Here is a 7,607-nt window from a genome sequence, read left to right on the forward strand (position 1 = left end):
CATGGGCAGAGAAAAGGGGGAGGGAGAACTAATTTACATAGCTTAAACCAGAGCCCATGAAATATCCCCTGCTGGAGGGCAAGGAGCTAAGGGCTGCCCATGCTTACCCAGTGCCTTAGCACTAGGCAATGCTTGCCGATTTAAAGATTCCAGGAGGAAAGAAAGCTCAGTTGAGTCTCTAGGTCTTGGTCAGCCTAGCCTGTGACTCCTAGATTACCTGAGGGTTATTCAATCAGACTCTGTTGGCCAGAACAAGAGGTTCCTACCCCAACTGTTCTTGCTAGCATCCTGCTTCTTCTCCAAGGATGCATTCAGACATCTGAGAGCTCCAGGAAAAGGTCCCATGCAGCAAGTCCTTACTGTACAGAATCCATGAGAAACCCAAATTCCTACCACAGCCACCATCCAGCCCTGACTCTGCTCACCACACTCCAGCCCCCCATTACTTTGCTGCCTACAAAGCTGTCCCTTTGGCTTACCAGATCATCACTCAAAAGTCACCCCTCAGAACTAGCTAGACCCTCACACTCATTTGTGTCGGCTATAACCAGGTTTATTCCCTCAACATCCCACGTTCTTTGTTTGGGACAAAGTCTCATACATAAAGCTGCGGACAGCCTTGAGTTCCTGATCTCCCTGGTATGACATCATGCCCCAGCTCAACACCCCACAGTCTTTTGCTCACTTATTATTTATTTTTTGTTTTATTCTTCATTGCTAAACATAGAACGGCGGGCTTCAGGCATACTAAGTGTGTGCGCCACCACTGAGCTACGAAGCTGACCGACTAGGAACAGGATTGGTAAAGGAAGCACCAAGTGGGGCTGGGCAGCAGTTGAGTAGAGAGCCCCCGCCTTGCACATCGGAGGCCTGAAGTCTAGCTTCCAACAAAACTAAAGAAATGACTAGATCTTAAAACTAACTTCATTAGACCATGAATCTTGGCTACATCTGCAACACAGTAGTGTCTGGTGTCAGTTATTTTATCTTCTTTTCTTTTTTGAAAGACGGTCTCAACTATGTGGTCCTCCCTAGTTGGCCTCAGACACAAACTCACAAAGATCCTCCTGCCTCTTCCTCCTGTGTGTTGGGATTAAAGGTGTATGCCATCATGCCCAGCTTCAACTAAACAATGATTTACCGAGCGTCTGCTGAATTGAACCATAAATAATAAGCAAAGACAAACTCTGCTCTCGAAGAGCTTAAATTCTCGCAGGAAGTAAGAAATCGATGAAAGAAAACTGGAATAACAGGGCTGATGGAGGCTCGGCACGTGAAAGCACTTGCCTGAAGCCTGGTGACCTGAATTCAACCCCAGACCCCACAGAAAAGAGGGAGAACCAACTCCTGAGTGTTGTACGTGCACGCACACACGCCCCACACCAAACTAATTAACTTTCTCTTTCCAGTTTCATGTATGTGGTGTGCATGTACATGCATGTTTTCCATGTGTGGAGGTTTATGTGCGTATGCATATGCATGAGGTAACCCAAAGTTAATGCCTGGGATTATTTTTGATTGCGCATTCACTGGGGCAGGGTCTCTCAAACAAGGCCAAAGCCTCCTGTGGCTAGTCTGGCTAGCAGGCTTACTCTGGGGAGTTACAGCAGGCCACCACACCCACCCAGCATTGGTGTGGGTTCTGGGGATCCAAACTGCAGTCTTTATTCTTGTATGGCAAACACTTTACCATCTGTGCCATTTCCCCAGCCCCAATCCTTTAAAAAGTGAAACAATAGCTAGCATTTCAATGAAGCGAACACTAAATACAAGGTGCCATCCTGGGCACTGAATAGGTCTCGCTAATTTAACCCTTTCAACAACTCCACAAGGGAAAAAGCACTACTTTACAGACGGGGCAAGCTCAGACATGGAGAGGTTAATAATGTTCTGAAGCTTGGAGAGTCAAAGACGGCAGAACCGAGATCCAAGCCCAGAGTCTTGGTATAAAGTTCGCGCTCTAATTAAGAGCTACATCTCATATTTGTGGGGTGTTAAATAACTCTGTGGTCAGCACCCTCGGCAGCTGTTCTCTGGGGGCAGGGCTGGACAGAGAATAGCCCTATCTAGGAAGAGCTACTCTCTCCAGTGAGCACAGTCAATGACAGCCTGCTGGGATTCCCCAGATCGCTCTGAGAAAGCACAGTCTGATGAGAAAAGACACAGGCATGGGCAACACCGCTGCCCGTCAACCTTTACACTCTGTGCAGGTCACCGACCTCGAACACTGTGAAAGACACAGATGAGTCCAGCGGAGACCGTGGCCTCAGACAGCTCCGAGACACACATATGTATACACGAAGCTGAAACAGACGACATGACAGGCACCAAAGGAAAGGCACAACCTGCTACGGGATTTCCAAGGAGTCCAGCCCCTAGGTCCCCACTGCCCACACGTGTCCCCTCCAAAGGCCTCTGTGACATATAGAATTACAGCATCATAGAGCAAGTTTAATTCTGTTAAATAGCTCAAGTTCATGACACTCAGGTGTTCCCTCGTTGTAATGAAATATCTAACTTACTACTTTTCCTTTTCTTTCTCCCCTCACCTTTTTTAAAATTTTAATCTTTTGATTTTGTTTTTTGTAACTTCGGAGTCTCTCGATAGCTCCTGGCTGTCCTGGAACTCACTCTGTACAACAGGCTGGCCTTATAAACTCACAGAAATTTGCTTGTCTTTGCCTCTCAAGGGCTGGGATTAAAGGTCACTGACCTCAAACACTGAAAGACAATTCCAGTGGAGACCCTGGCCTCAGACAGCTCAGAGACAAATTTCTTAATCTGGGAGTACTGGGCACCAAACCCAGAGCCTCACACATTTCCTCTAACTGAGCTGCATTCTTAGCCCCTTCAGTGTCTTTGTCCAGCACTTCACAACAGAGGCAGGGCACTAATGCCTCCATTTAAACACTGCAGCTGGATACCGGAACAAAGCCCAATGCATTCTCTCTCCTCCACCTCTAATTTATAAGCCCACAAGCACTCTTCCATCACAGGGGTAGCCTATCCCACGAGCACACTGCTGTACTATGGTGACTTCTCTCTGAGCTAAGTCATGAGTCCACCAGACTGCAAAAGACAGGAGCTACATCATACCTGAGTGTGTCTACCACAGTGCCTGACCCACAGCGGAGCCTCAACGAGATCTGCTGAGCTCAACTTGAGTCAAGTCAGATCGGGAGACGTTCTCTACACTACATGGAACTTGTAGTTCTGTTTTTCAGAGTTTGCTCCCCAGCTCCCTGCACCCAGTAGTGTGTGTGTGTGTGTGTGTGTGTGTGTGTGTGTGGAGGGGGTGGAGGGAACAAACAGGGCTGGCTCTAGTTCCATCCTTCTACCTACCATCACCCAGATGCAAAATCACCAACATCTCTAGCTGGGCAATTTCAACAATCAACTAGTGCCTTTTCCTCCACCTCCACACCCCATAATTCTGTCTCTTTATGGAGACCAGAGCAATCCTTTAAAACTTAGATCATATCTTAATACCTTTCTGTTTAACAGACTCTAATGGCTTCTAACTCTTTGGATAATATACTATAACCTACAAAATGTATTCTTTTAACCTACAGGTTCTTCCTTTCTCTCCCAATACCCTCCCTCTCTCTGCGAGGGTCTCGTGAAGCCCAGGCTGACCTTGAGCTCCTGATCTCCTTGCTGCCACCTCCCAAATGCTGCACCACCACATCCAGGCTGTCATCGATTCTTAGTGCTCTGGCCCCTTCGCAGCACTTAACACTGAAATAACTTTTAGCCACATATTTATTTACTCTTTATTATCTGTCCTCTTTCCTTCTTGGAATGTCATCTCCCAGAAGACAAGGATTGTGTAAGTCTCAGAGCATGGAGTTCGTGAATGAATTTCCATCTCACAGCAATGACTTCTGTCCACATGGACCACACTGACTCTACCAGGAAGCCATGAATGACACACTGGCACTTAACAGTTGGCACCTTTATTTGTGATTCAAAGTCCTGCTTTGAATCCAAGAAAGTTCTGGCATCTCCAAACACTTTAATGGCAGAAGAGATCAGTTATCACAGGGTCCCAGCCAGGAACAAGAGCCCAGTGGCTGCAGCAGGGAACCAGAAGCCAACGCACTTGAGAAGTAAATCTCAAGAAAAACTGACTTGCCTCCAGCTCCCATACCATATCTGTGCCTCAGTTTACCCAGCAGTTATCTAGGCACACTTCCTTGAGATCTGCGACAGGAGACAAAGTAATTAACAGATAGGGGCATAGTTAGATCCTCAGATAGGAAGTGCTGCAAGCCACACGTCTCATTATTTATAAAACTGTTGATTTGTGCCCAGCACAATACCCCTGGGCCTTCCCATAAGCTAACCCGACAGAGATACTGCTCAGACAAGTTCCATACACAGGAGCAAGCAAGGGCTGCAGGGCCTCAAGAGGCAGAGCTCCAGGCTCATGAGAAAGGGAAGTGCATCGTTAATGGGGTGACAAAAAGGAGGGGTTAAGGGCAGACTGGAGGTCCAAGTGGTTAAACCTGCAGGTTCATGTTCACAAGTACCCTGTGAACATGAGCCATGTGTCTCTCACATATACCTTCTAAAACCACACTGGGGGAGCGGACAGTGCATTCAAACTACAGAGGGAGGAAGGGAGGCTGGGCAGCCGGAGAGACCTTGGCAGCATTTAGTAGGGGAAACAAGGAGAGTCAGGATGCTAGGAGAGGGGTGTACGCGAGGTAAAGAGGAGACAGGGCAATGGGACCAGGAGGGTGGACAGGCGATGTCAAGAACACGGGCCCAGAGGGTGAGCAACTGGGACACCTGTGGAGGGGGAGAACCCCAAGGGAAAGGGAAGAAGGTAGCAGGGGGGTCTGAGGCGGGAGGTAGCACCGCCGGCCGTGGTGGGGACAGTGGGTCCAGGCCCAGGGCGTCGCGCCAGCGGGGCCGGCCCGGTGGGTCCCGGCGGGGTCGAAGGTGCCTTCCGTGGCCCCTCCCCGGGAGACAAAGGGCCGGCGGCTCCCCCGTGCCCCGGCGCCGCGCCGACCCCGTGCTGCGGTCGCGGCTCGGCCTCGCGCTTACCTGGGCCGCCCGAGCGCGCGGCGCCGGGGGCTGCGGGTCCGGAGCGCGGCGGCCTGTTCCGGGGCGCGCTCAGCCGGAGCAGCAGCCGCGGCGGCGGCAGCAGCAACAGCAGCAGGAGCGGCCGCCTCAGCCTCCGCCTCTCCGTGAGTCACCGCGGAGGGGAAGGAGGGAGGCGCCAGGCCGCCGGAGGAGGGACCGGCGGAGGGGGCGGCATTGGGCTCCGCGCGCTCGGCAAAGGCGCGGCAAAGCCACGCCCTATAGGGCGGTACCCGAGGGGGCGGGGCCTGGAGGGGTGGAGCCCGAGGGCGGGAGAGAGCCTGGTATTGGTTAGCGCTGCCTGCGGGGCTGGCTGGAGGGCGGAGTCCGGAGCCTCACTGCGAGGAAGACAGTTCATTGGGCATCTCTGCTCGGAGGCGGGGTCTCCCGGTGGGCGGGTAGCAGATGACTCCGTAAGGAGAACCGAGGGGAGGAGCAGGCGTTTTGGGCACCGAGGGGTCACATAGGGTAGACTCTTCGCTGAGGCTAGTTGACCCAGAACCCCGAAAGAATCTGAAATGGAAGAGGTTGCAGACTATTTAGGGGCGTGGTGCCTTGAAACTCTTAGGTCCGCTCTTGGATTTGTGGCCTAGCCTGGGATCTGTGTCGCCCGTAGTGCCCAGGGCCTGTGATAAAAAATGTTGCTGTATCTGGAAAGGGTCAAAAAGGGTAATAGCACATTTTAAGCAAAACACGAATTGCTTTTGGTATCCGACATCCTTTTAAAGGGACGAGAATGTTTAAGTGTGGTCTCATTTCCAGTATTTATTTTTTGAAAGATTTATGTGTGTATTCACATGCATGTTTGTGTAATGTGTGTATATCTGACCTGACACTGGAGTTACAGATGGTTGTGAGCAACCATGTGAGTCTGGACACTGAACTCTGGTCCTCTACAAAAGCTGCAAGTGCTCTTAACAGCTGAGCCATCTATCTCTTCAGCCCCTGGTTTAAAATGTTTTGATCCACCGTTTACAAAGGGTGCTGTCAGTTCAGAGCCTCTCCTTAACGGCTTCTCCACCTTCCAGTGTCTTCTGTTCTTTATTCCGCCCTCTTCTGTACATTTCCCCCTTCCCCTTGGGAGGGGCTGGAGAGATGACTCAATGATTAAGAGTACATATTACTCTTGCAGAAGACCCAAGTGTGATTCCTAGTGTCTATGTCAAATGGCTCACAAACCACCTTAACTCCAGCTCCAGGTGATCCAATGCCCCCTTCTTGCCTCTGTGAGCACTGCATTCACATGTACAAAACCACACTCTGATATACATATAATATATCACATATACATATAATTGAAAAAATAAAAATTAGCTGTGGAAAAATTGGTGGTTAAGAGCACTAACTGATCTTGCAGAGGATTTGGGTTTGGTGTCAAACACCCACATAAGGTAGCCCACCTATGACTGGAATTCGAGTTCTAGGGGATTCAACACCCTCTTCTAGTGTTCATGGGCACTACGCATGGTGCACATAAAACAGGTATACACCTGCATAAATTATTAATTAAAAGTTGTATACTAAAATTGAAATGATATAGGAATTAACATGACCCCGGCCCAAAGAAGACATACAAACTTATGAAGCATTTCCTATTTAAAAATAAAGTTAAGAAAGACAAAAATTAAAATATAATAAACTTTTATGTATTGTTGTTGTATGGCACTATTCTTAAGGATACTTGAGTAAGCACCTCCTCCTCTCAGACAGGGGGCTAACCACAGGCCAACCATCTACCCAAATCCAACTTGGTAAAACCGAATGAATCTTATTGGTGTTACTTCCAGGAGCATGGGTGAAGTTACAGGCACAGAAATGACTCGAAGGCAGCTGTATCACCCACACCCACATCATCCTGTGAGTATCAGCTCACAAAAGCTGGAAACCTGGGACACATTGCACAATCTGCAGGCAGCTCAACAGGCTGGAGAACAGTCTTTCCCTGCAGCTCAGCAGCCCATGCCCCTTCTAGGCAGCTCCGCAAGCCTTACTGCCTATATATGCTTGGGAAGAGAGGAGCCTAGTGAATCTGATCAATTTCAGGAACTTCCTGAAGCCACTGAATTATTTACCTCCTGGGCTTAATGTGGTCAGCTGAGGGATGGAATATTTCACCTTCCCTTGGAACATACAGGTGCTTCAACTCCACTTTAACATCCTGTGTCTTGTTTTGTTTTGTTTTTTCGAGACAGGTTTTCTCTGTGTAGCCTTAGCTGTCCTGGAACTAGCTCCATAGAATAAACTCACAGAGATCTGCTTGCCTCTGCCTCCCAAGTGCTGGGATTAAAGGTGTGAGCCACCACCACCTGGTCTGTGTCTTTTTTTGTTTGGTTTGTTTGGTTGGTTTTGGTTTTGTTTGAGACAGGGTTTCTTTATGTAGCCCTAGCTGTCCTGAAATTTACTCTGTAGACCAGGCTGGCCTTGAACTCACAGAGATCCACCTGTCTCAGTCTCCTGAGTGTTGGGATTAAAAGGATATACCCAGTACTGCCCCAGTTTAACATCCTGTATCTTAAGGA

General features: G+C 49.2%; 1 protein-coding gene across 2 annotated transcripts in view; it reads right to left on the reverse strand.

Annotated features, from left to right (window-relative positions):
- Ctnnbip1 (catenin beta interacting protein 1) overlaps positions 1-5,263 on the reverse strand; it is a 49,777-nt gene extending 44,514 nt beyond the window's left edge. For both annotated transcript variants that reach the window (XM_057783467.1, XM_057783466.1), the window contains exon 1: positions 5,053-5,263. The gene's annotated coding sequence lies outside the window, so the exon portion shown is untranslated. The remainder of the gene's footprint in view (positions 1-5,052) is intronic.
- Between the last annotated feature and the right edge of the window lie 2,344 nt (positions 5,264-7,607).

Source organism: Chionomys nivalis, chromosome 11 (assembly GCF_950005125.1).
Source record: "Chionomys nivalis chromosome 11, mChiNiv1.1, whole genome shotgun sequence".
Classification (NCBI taxonomy): domain Eukaryota; kingdom Metazoa; phylum Chordata; class Mammalia; order Rodentia; family Cricetidae; genus Chionomys; species Chionomys nivalis.